General features: G+C 26.2%; 1 long non-coding RNA gene across 2 annotated transcripts; it reads right to left on the bottom strand.

Moving 5' to 3' along the window:
* Positions 1-217: 217 nt before the first annotated feature.
* Positions 218-12,282, bottom strand: LOC105368120 (uncharacterized). Of its 2 annotated transcripts, none has more exons than XR_913095.1 (3): positions 12,101-12,282; positions 399-606; positions 218-298 (listed from the first exon to the last, which is right to left on the bottom strand). It is a non-coding gene; the product is annotated as an uncharacterized LOC105368120 (long non-coding RNA). The 2 variants fall into 2 exon arrangements; XR_913094.1 differs by having other exon boundaries at positions 238-325; positions 426-606.
* Positions 12,283-12,481: the final 199 nt, after the last annotated feature.

Raw genomic sequence — 12,481 nt, 5'->3', positions numbered from 1 at the left:
TTATTTAAGTCACTAAATATACGTTCACTGTATCAAAGTATATTATGCATAAAATTCTATGTACCGACCATCATTATCATATAATAGCTATTACTAAATATTTATACACAGCAATTTTCCATACTAGGACTTCAAACCCAGCGCCCTCATATTATTGTGGTTGATTCTTTCTTTTTTCTTCTTTTTCCCTCCCTCTTTTCTCTCTCTCTCTCTCTCTCTCTCTCTCTAAACTTACTGCATCGCACACTCGGTCTTTCTTCCTGATTTGAAACATCCTGCTGCTCACCATCAGGAAACGCTTTGCATGGATAGAAAAGGGAGGAAGCTTCAGAAGCGGAGAATAGAAAAAAAAAGAAGTTCAAAAGTTTTTGACCACCCGAGTAGCTTAAATACTTTACAATGGCTGTCAATATTTTTGAGACTACCGGTGTTCTTTCTCTTCCTCTTGTTTCTTTTCCTTGCGAGTATAGCAAAACTTCTTGCTTAAATACGTCAGTCAAGAGTTTCCAACGGCATCCAAACTTTCATTCAGTCAGCAAACTTGTTTGGTTTGAATTCCATCACGTATGTCGTTGAATTACCGAAGAAATGTGCAAGTGTTATGCTCTAAAGAAAGACGACGATTAAACTTCCTGGCGTTTAAATGCGAAAGAGAGTGAAATGAATTAGAAATTTTCCTCATTATTATAATATGACAATTCACACTAACGAATGAATTTTACATTTAACTACAAACTTTTATTTACCTCGGTCAAGTCTTAAACATTAAATTTTAATACAACAATCTCACGATATGTTTATTTATTTTCATTTATTTTCATTTCATCAAATTATATTAAATTTACTTTAAAGTTAAATAAAACATATAAAAAAAATACTACAAACGTAATATTCCGGAAAGATTGAATAAATTTTATATATACTTTTTCTATTAAAAAAATATAATCTAAGACAACAATTTAATAATGAATTAAGTTATACATAAAATAAGGGTTTATCTAGTATATTTTCGTAATGATAATTTGGATAGATTAACAACGAGTCAAATTAATCTTTTTTATAAAATATTCCATTTGGAGTCACGTTTTCCACAAATTTATTGAAATTTTTGCATTTTAAATTTAATTTCTTTTACAATATTAATATATGAACTCTAATTCTGATATATTATTTTCTATTACTTTCTATAATTTATTTTCTAATTCTAAAGTAATGTATTAAATATTAATCCTAAAATCATGTAAAAAAATATGATATTTTTATCTTTGATTGAAGCAATAGGATAATAATATTATAATCGACATATTTTGGAACATTCATGTTCATATTTTCCCTACTTATCCATAAAATTAATCATAATAAACTCATAATTAGTACGGTTATTTTCTTTAATAAGTACATTAAGTATAAAATATTAATTATACATGTGTATGTATATATGAATTTACATAGCACAGTGGACTATATTTTTCATTTTAAATTATCTATGTTTATATTTCCATTCGTTATTTGTCTTAATAAAATTAAATTATTCACCATAAAACTTCATAGCTTATACTAAATAAAATAAAATATATAATATACAGAATTATAATATAAGAATTATATATGATATATTATAATTCATTAATTATATTAAATTCGCATATTTTGTTTCAACGTAATACTATATAATTACTATGCAGTAAGTATACTATACAATTAATATATACTTTATAATTATTTACAATAGAATCATAAATTAAAATGAATATAGAATCTAGAAATTAAATAATAGTGAATTAAATAATAGTGAAAATTTATTTCAATTTAAATTTGCTACTCTCATAATTGCGGCAAACTTTCAAATAATTAAATATTCAAAATCATTGATTAAAATCATCGATTAAAATTTGAATTTTTTGTTCACTTTAAAAATACGCTTCACTTTGCTTTTTTTAATAAATAATATGTATACGATATTTATGAAATAATTTTTAATTTTTTGGCGTATGAAAATATTAAGAAAATATGAAAGAATACGTATACAAAAAGCATAATGTTGCTCGTAAACTGCAAAGTAACGACATTAACAAATTGATTATAAAATTATAAATGTTAACATAATAAACAGCGAGTATCGAGTATTGTAAGGAAAAGCTTTTGATTCGAACACTAAAATAAGCTTGAGATATTAGAAAAGTGTAAAGCAAATAAATATAATTGTGAAAGTCCTATAAGTACAAATGAGTTGGATAAATGACAAGCTGAGTAAAGAAAGGAAAGAGAAACGAAAGGGGAACTGGTGAAATAGATATGGAAGGGGGAGGTTGAATAGTGAAAGCGCGTGTGAACGTGTGGAGTTTGAAAAAGAAGAGGTGAGCCTTCGACGCTTCGTGCACGAGGGGTTGGAAAACTCATAAGTTTCAATTTAGCGAGGATCAGCATCCTCTGGAACTAAGTAAAAGAGGAGAGATAATGTTAAAGCCTTTAGAACATAGTGAGCAAGCGCCTTATTGATTTTATTCCCGGTTACTTTACTATGTCAATTTCTCTCGTATTGTAAGGAACAGTTTCTGTAATTAATATAAGAGGAATGACGTCGTTAACGAAAAGCAAAGCCCAGTAACATTTTATCGCTTGATCTCTTCTTTTTTCTATATTTAATGTGTTTTTCTTTTAGAAAGAATATATCGTGATGTAAGTTTTTACCTTCTTTATGTTATTGAATTGTGTCCATACATACACACACACACACACACACATATATATATATATGTATATATATATATATATAGAAACGTGAAAGATATAATATTTTATTATAACAGTATTACGTTAATATTGCGCAAAACCAATCTTATTTACTTTTAACTTAAATAATTATGTGTGTATAATTTTTATTTCTTATTAAATTTCTTAAAATTATATAATGTAGAATTATCAATTATGTCGTACTACATTTAAATAAAATTCTATCACAAAATGCCATTATAATTATTCATAGATAAATTATAAAAAAAAAAAGAGAGAATGTATTCTAATCCATCGAAGAAGAAATTATCAAAATTGTCCACAAAAAACAATTATCTAAACGCATAAAATTTTATTCTGCAAATGCAAAGCTTTATAACGATCTTCTTATAAAATTGTTGATTAATCGAAACAATAATATCATTAATATCTGAAAATAGATTTATGCAGTCAGTTCTCACTATGATACCCGGAAGTCCGAACAAATTCGTCATCATTTAAAACAAAAAAAAAACAATAAATAGTCACGATTTCTGGCAAACACTAATGATTCGCCTTCTACCCTGTCACATAAGTGTTTTAGAAAGGCACGTGTGCGGATGCAATATGCATTATATGACTTTGAATATAAATAAACGACTATACACGTTGAAATATTATCATAAATTACAAAAATATATTAATTTTCATGAAAATAAATAAATAAATGTTACATAAGTATAGTAAATTTGATTTATATATATATATATATATATATATATATATATATATATATATATATGTATATATATATTCGAATAAGATTTAAAAAATGTTTAAAAATTATTTTAAAAACAAATTTAGAGTGAGGGAAAAACATGCTTTCATATATTTTTATTAGTTAACTTAAAATGTAAAAATTTTTGTTCTCAAATTCTATTTATTAAACAAATAATTACGTTTGAAAATACGTAATCATATTATGCAAAAAATATAATAAAATATATTTTTAATGAAATATATATGATCTTATAAAAATAAAAAATAAAAAATATTTTATAATTAAAGCATTTAATAATTATTTTATTAATGCCGGGTCATATGCTCCAATTATAAGAAATAAGCAGTTTGATAAATTATAGATTAAATTACAAAGATATTTTAATTATTTATAGAAATGTATAATAGAATCGACAAAACGCATAAAATTCTATGCATATATTTTGGATTATCCGGTGCTCCAAATTATATTCCTAAATATTACGTCGATGTGTAAAATATTTAAATTTTACGACCCACTTTCACCTGATCAATTAACTTTCTGCAACTACACTTCTTTATATCAAGTCGATACTACAAGCAGAATAAACTTTTCAAGTAACTATATAATACTTGAATAGTATTAAATTGAAAAGCCTCACTTGCCATTGCCATCTATGACCGATAATTAAAGAGAAAGAAGTGTATATCGAAATCCATTCCCCATCAACGCACTTATCAGAACAAAAGTATTATGTAGCAAAAAAAATTATACAGAAGATAATTAACACAATAATAGCTGACAATAACTAATCTCTAAATATTTTTATTTACAAAATACTTTCGATGTGTATTAATCAAATACCAAGAAAGAAATTAAGGTTAACGATAACTTCCATCACTTTCTTCTTTGTGATGATCATTCAGTAGTTTCCTCTCCTTTATCACGTAAAAACACTTACATCTCTTTTTCATTCCAATCTATAACGAACTATTTACATTATTTCTAAAATCGGAAAATTATTGCATAGCGCAAGATATCATCCATCCGAAATTTCGAAATAATAAATTTTTAATATCATACATTCCCCTACCAATTACTTGTTCACTAACATTTCCATCCCTAATTAAGCAAGACTAATTAATTATGAGTTTTTATGAAAAAATTTACGAATTTTTATGGAAAAAAAATAAAAAAAAATAAGTTATATATAATACAAAAGGTGCAAATTTCAAGATTAATGTAAAACATTTAGGATAGTTAATAAAGAGAAACAGAATTTTAACAATTACATTTAAAAAAAGTAAAAAGATAATTAAACTTTTATAAAGTAATAAAAAGCTATTTTAAATATTACATTAATTTATTAAATATTCATTGAATTAGAATTGTTTATATAGTAAAACAAAAACTTTTAATTCAAAATATATCGTTTGAAACTTCTCAATCAATAAAATGTTAAAAAAAATAATTCTAAAAGATTAAATCAAGAAAATAAATATTGACTGTAAAAAGCAAAATTTTTTTTTCGTTATGTTTCATAATTTTAATAATCTATACACAAAGAGCTTATTTATTACACGATATATATGAATATACGTACTTACGCGTGTGTTTGTCCGTGTTAACCCACATAGATGCGCACATAAACAGTATTATATTATTTCTACATTAATCGTCTTTATAAATAAGTTTTGAAATACCAACGAATAATAACAAGAGAATATTCATAGTAAATTATTCACCTTATATCAATTAAAACTAACTCTCGTCAGAAAATAAATTATTAATGTTATTAAAGTATAAATTTTATAATTGAATTAGTTTTTCTTCAATATGAAAAAAGGCCCACGAATAACAATTTATTATTATATTTATTAATAATCATTATCATATCGTTTAATATGCCAATTATCACATATATGACGCTAAAATGAATATTTACTTTGTATAAAAATAAAACTAAATGTCTATATTTTCATCATTAAAGTAAAATTAATAATTTTATTACTACTTTGAAAGTATTTGTAATTATAAAAATAAATATTTGACATAATTCGAGCTATGTCAGTAGTAAATAAAATGATGTGCTTGCGTATTGTATTGACTTTCCTAATGAAATTAATTAATTCAATTTTTTTTTAAATAACACATTATTTCATAATATTTGCAATTGGTTCATAAATAAGAAAAAATATTAATAAAAAAGATTGATTTTAATTAATTTAAGAAAACTTAATAATATGTTTTATAACTTTCATACTTTAATTTATTTATTATATAATATTTTAATAAATCAACTTTTTTACTACCGAAAATACAAACTGTGCCAATATATTACTAATGCGCCTGATTTTTTTAATAAATTACTATTATACTGTCAATTTTATATATTTATTAACTATTTTCTACATTTGAGCCATCGTTTTATTGATGTAAATCATTGTTTTTCCTTGGTTTGATCAATAAATAATTCATTATATCATTCTTGAGTAAAGAAAGTATTAAATCTTGATTGAAGATGTATCGTAAATGAAGTTCACAATTATAAATGTCACTCTTAAATCACAAGATAATTTCATATTTTGCATCGATGGAACGTGAAGTTTTTCGGGCATGTGAGAGTTTCATTTTCACCTCATGTAAGAAAGTACAATGACAAGTTGTAACTGCGATCGACAAGGGCAGCGTAGGTGCAGTTTGGAACGTGAACATTTATCTAATTTTAAATTCACAACGAAACCGCTGGCGAAGAATTGGGTCGAATACCGAAACGAAGAATTTTGTTAGTCGAGTGTAAAGTGTGAAATAAGTTCAAACACGAATCCTCATTTACACTTCAAAATACAATTTGAAAATGCTCACTATTAATGTAACAATGAAAATTTCTATAAAATTCACATATATACATATATATGTAATGTATTGAAGAAAAGTTAACATAATAAATATTTACTATATAATATTTTTGTCAGATTTAAAGCTATTTTAAAGTATTCGTACGACAAGTTTTTATAAGTAATTATGAAGGGCTTAACTTATTTATATTAATTCTTAATAAGCAACAATAATTTTATGAAAATAACAATATCAAGCATGAATATCTCAATTCAAGTAAAATTTCTTTATTATAATGTGCAATTTGAGAAAGAATATACAACTTTGCAAATAAAAATGACATTTATAAGAGGTCTATCAATAAGAAATGAAATTAAAATTTTAAATATTAATAAATTAAAAACGTTTAAAAAAAAATTAAAAATCTTAAAAAATATATCTAAATTAAAATGACAAAATATATAAAATATTTCATCAACAAACTTTCGAAAATAAAATAATTCTACTAATTTGTGAAAAAAATTAGTTAAAAAATTAGTTAAACAATTATACTGTCACATATACAAAGGGAGTACAAAATATTTTTAATAATAATTTTAAATAAATAATATATATATATATATATATATATATATATATATATATATGTAATATCCTATTTACAAATATTTTACTGCATGAATATCAAACTTTATATTTTAGAGAATTTCATCTTTTTTCTTTTAGTAATACATCAGATATTGAATAAATATCAATTTCTAAAAACATTGAATAGTAGCAATAATAACAAGGGCTTTAAAAATATTAAGGGTTTCTTTAATTTGCCATTCGTATGTACTACTGAATATAAAGACATTATCGTGCCGTTATTTATCACAACCTTACATAATCAAAACTTGTTCAACGGCTGTATTATTTATATTTGTATTTCTCAAAATGATTACGTTATCGAAATTGAAATTTTGAACTATCGAGAGTCTTCGCAATGACTTTAGCGGTACTCAAAAAAACTTTTCATAATTTTAATTATCCTGGAGATGAGGTATAATTTCATCTGATTTCATCTGAAAGTATAATATTTAAAATATGCTAACGACGATCTCTTAATTAGCTGATGAAAATTTAAAGGTAGAAAAATTGGTCATTCGCTAAAAAAAAAGTAAAAAAAAAGTAAAAAAAAAAAATAAAAAAAAAATTAAAAAAAATTAAAAGAACAGAAAAGATGAGGAATATATTAATAGACGTGAAGTGAAAATTATTTTCGTTGGCAAATATGTTTTTCTTCGTTTTTCAATTAAATATATTACAAAAGATACAAAAAAAAAAAAAAAAAATCGAATTTGTATCGACGGTTAATGAAGTAAGCTTTGCTACTTATAAGTATGTGACATTATATTAATCGTCGAATCTCCTTTTGTTGTCAAGCACAGGACCGAATGGTCAAACGTATCGACATTAACCTAAACGACATTCGCAGAGAAAGCAACGGGCAATTGGCAATTATAGCGGGAAGAATTACGTGTGAGGAATTACAGTAGGAAAGTATGCCAGAAAAGCAGGCGACTGAGCAAAAGACATTCACGAAGTACGAAATCATGTCCGCGCAATCGCTGCAGCTACGAGCGTTCGGACCACCATTAAACCTCACCATTAGCCCGAGCATGTTATACGTTGATGAGGATACTCACTTCTTGTTTTCGGGGAATTATGTGAAAAGCGTCGCGAGTCGTGGACGCGTCGCCCAATGGCCGTTTGGCCGTGGCCGGATTGAAAATAAATGCGCGACCGTCTGTGCCGGGGAGGCCGGAACATCGTAACGAAAATAGCCTTGCATTTAGAGCGAGCGGTACGTATAGTAGAGGACAGGGCTGCGAATGACCGAAGATTGCCAAATGCGAGATATCACCTTTCCAATCGCGCTTCGTACATTTCTTCATCTGCGCATGTATGCAATGTATGCAATTAGCGTATATTATTGAAAGTTATTGGGATGGCGGGGCGGGGAGGGGGGGAGGGGGGAAAGAGGAGATTTCGCTAGTACGGCAGGGGCTGTACGTGACTTCTTCTCGGCCTCTCGCTTTCCTCAAAGTAATAGCAACGAGCCACGAAATAGAAATCACGCGCTTTCAGCCATTATATCCCTGTTGAATATATGTTAAGCTTTTGCAGATGTGGATGTTTATGATATGGATGCCGTAGTGAAATATGACTGTATCTCGTTATCATTCGCTACGACATTTATTATTTTCATCTAACACGTCCCCCCCCCCCAAATACACTTTCTTTTTTTTTATTTCATTTTATTTCACTTTTATTTTATTTATTGATTTTTAAGGTATTTATCTTATTTCGTATTTCTGTAATCTTAAATTATTGATTTATTAGAGTAAAGAGAGACAGGATGACATTTCACGAAACGAAATGCAAATTATTAATTAAGATTTCAAACTAATTCGTTAAAAGCATTTTAATGATAAAGGGAACGGGAGCTCTTCAAAACATCAAATTAATTCGAAACTGTCAATTCTTAACTGCGAACTTTTAATGGCTACATTACTTTATTCATACTGTATTCGAAAAATTTGACATAATCTGACAAGTATGATTTATAACGATAAAATCTAATAGACCGCTGATTTATAATTAAGAACATTAAATCGTAGAGAATAATATGCGCGCGCGCGCGAGCTAACGCACACATATCAAATAGCAGCGAACTATTGAGTTAAAATAAAAATAAAGATACGAGTCCAATTATATTGTATAGGTATATTTGCGCACGTGTACTGGCAAAAAATCCCGTGTAACACGTGTATGTAAAGCATTTTCAAATAAATAGGTTTTCCTTTCATTTTCTTTTTCATAATAAATACGTTAAAATATAAAATAACTAATACAGTAGGTATTGTTGCTTTTTGACATATTTACAGGCACCTCTTAAGAGATTAAACGATAATTTTAATATTTTCAAATTTTTACTTCATTAACTTATCGTAAATTCTTTATAACGAATGCATTTAATCGCTGATTTTTATATGTTGTCTCACTTATAGTAATTCTAACATTCTCTTAAATATTAAAAATTTTATTAATATATTTGAGGAAAAAATAACGTATTCTAGCCTTCGATATAATACGTGCAAAAATTGGACAAATAAATAAATTCGTACAGCCATTCAATAATAATCCGAATTAATTAAACATACCAGTCGTGTTAATCTCATTAAACTTTTTCCTTTGAATTAAATAATCAAACTATCGACTTGTTATTTATATTTCTCATATTTAATTAATTTGTTTGACTAAATTGTTAAATCGTATATAAACATTAATATTCAATTCAATAGTAATTTAATTTTCATTACCATCAATTACTATTTTAAAATTAATCATAATCGTTATCTTACTATTATTTCAATTTTAAAACAACAATACACATATTGAATATAAAGTATTTCGATATTAAAGAATTTCTTAAATGTATCAACATTTTTGTTAACGTTATAATTATGTATTATTAACTATACTTATTAATGTTAAAAACTGAATAAAGGTGTAGAGGAGCTTAAAAATGTCGCGGCGAGTTATTTTAAATTTAAAATTTATATAGCATAAAAATCAATAATTAATCACAATAATTTGTAGATGTGCGCAATAAATTAAAGCAAATATTAACAACAAATAATGACTATAATGAAGAAGATGATAAACTAATATTAATAACTAGTACTGCCACAAGCACATACTGATCAATATATGTTCATGATCTTTCTACTTTCCACGAACAACATTTCTTTTCTTATTAAGACAGCATATGAAATATATTTACAATAAAACTGAAAACCGACGCCATCCAGTCATCAAGTTAAGGAAAATACTATTTTAAAAACATACAAAATATCACTCTGACGCTTTCGTAGTCTAAATGAAGCAAGTTATTTTGAATGAAAAAGTAAAAAATATATTTTACTTTTTTTTAAGTAAAAGATCACTTGCCATTTCGTATTTTCGCTATCGTGACGCAGAAGAAGCTCAAATGCGACATTTACTTTATGACGTCATTTCATCGCGCTTTATAAACAAACGGAGTATAACGAAGTGATTCTGGCCAAAGCGTAGCTTCACTTTCGCTAAATTTACTCACGTGTTGGAAATTTTGTGAGATTTACAATTCCATTTGTACTAAATTGGTTAATTCAAATCAATTAATTTGCAAGCTCATTTGATGATAGAAACTACTGCTAATGTTTACTTAATTTAGTTTCAATGCATAGCTTATAATGCACTACGTATGCAATTTCATTTTAATTAACCAACTTTTTTTCATACGAATGATTAAATCATATTTTATAGGAGTATTAAGATAATTTTGAAAAACAATAAATTTAAAAATCGTCATAAAGTATTATATAAAATTATTATTTTTGAATTGGGAATTTGAAAAAGAAGTTGTTTATAACAATTATTTTTATTGTTACATTATTGTTAAAAAAGAAAAAAAAAATCATACGTTTTTGAATAAAAGATTCTGAAAATTAATATAATTTGTCAACTTTAAGATAATTTTACAATCTACATATTTTAAAGAAATAAGTATCATTGTTTTCAACCAGTAGTCTCTTTCAACTTAATTCTATCTATTTCTATTGAATTTCCGAGAATTCGAATTTCATTACGTTTGTGCACCAGATTGTGCACTATCAATATTAAAATAATAATTAACTGTCGAACTTAATTAATATACCGTGAAATTAGAAGAAAATAATTTTTATGATACGGTATTTTATTTATTTTGATTGGCAAATTCTTGTGAATACTACACTTTTGACATTGACACGCGCATTTAATCCTTAGATATCAGGAAATTTGTGGCAACTTCACGAGATGCAAATTGCATAAAACAAACAATTTCACTCGCAACGCTAGATTTTCATAATTTTCAATAAAATTATACTTGCATTTATTTTTAGTATTTCAAATACTAAAGAATATAAGACGTTCAATGGCCATAGGTAATTACTACATAATGATATGAAAATTTAATCCAACGACTTTCAACAAAGATATATTTAATAAATATTTAGTAATTTAATGTCGAGTAATTGAGTAGATCAATTGAATTGTTAAAGTAAACCAAATATTTACGACATAATTCTTATAATTTATTGCATTTTTATATTTTATAAAAGAATGCAGTGTTATATATATATATATATATATATATATATATATATATATATATATAGATATAAATAATATAACTAATGACTGTCTGTGGAAATAAAACTCATTAAAATACTTGAGACAAATGAAAAATTTGTTAAATGGTTGTAATATAAATTGAATTATCATATTAAAATGTCAATGGTTAGCTGGTAAACTTTATCGCTGCATTATTAGTTAAAAATTATTGACGAACTGTTTTATAATAATTTTTACTCAATTAGAAAAATATTTGACAAATAACGTATGTTTTTGTTTATTAATATGATTGATGAGTGTGTAATGATTAAAAATAAATTTCATCCGGTATTTCAACCTTTAATAATGACGGAAATATTTGATTTTTTAAAGTTAAAAATTTAAATAGATAATAAAGTTTCTGTTTTTTTAAACACTATTTTTAGTTTTATAAATATTTACAAAGTAAAATCTGTTCTAAAGGATAAAGTGAATTTTCATCATCGTGATTATTCTATTTAAATTTAAATTCAGCCTTCAGTTAATATGGTTTTATAATGAATTCTATCCTCTACGAAACAAAGGAAAATATGCGCTAGTCCTTATTACCTTCTCGACACATCAGGAAATGAAAATTGAATTTCCCAATAAATTCGCATGAGCACGTGTATGATACAGTTCGTCGTAGAAGCCAAACTAAGAGACGCGAGCTTGAATTAACTCCGAGGCAATTTAATTTATTTTTCCGCCTTAATCAGAGAAAAGTAAAAGCAAATAATAAGCTACGCAATGAAAATTCGCGCCGTCTGGATTCCGAGCATCGTCATTTCAAGGCTATCGTCACAAACATAACGTAGCCGTGGTGGGGCTCAGGAACTCGACCTTCACCTTACCGTTAGCTTTTTTTCGCCCCCTAAAGGCCACGAATACGTAGCGCTGGTTTGAGTGAGATCGAACGAGAGAGGCAGAGAGAGAGAGAGAGAGAGAGCG

This window comes from Ceratosolen solmsi, unplaced genomic scaffold, assembly GCF_000503995.2.
Source record: "Ceratosolen solmsi marchali unplaced genomic scaffold, CerSol_1.0 scaffold10, whole genome shotgun sequence".
NCBI lineage: Eukaryota > Metazoa > Arthropoda > Insecta > Hymenoptera > Agaonidae > Ceratosolen > Ceratosolen solmsi.
Note: the sequence above shows the minus strand (reverse complement) of the source record. Positions and strands in the feature narration are given on the sequence as shown.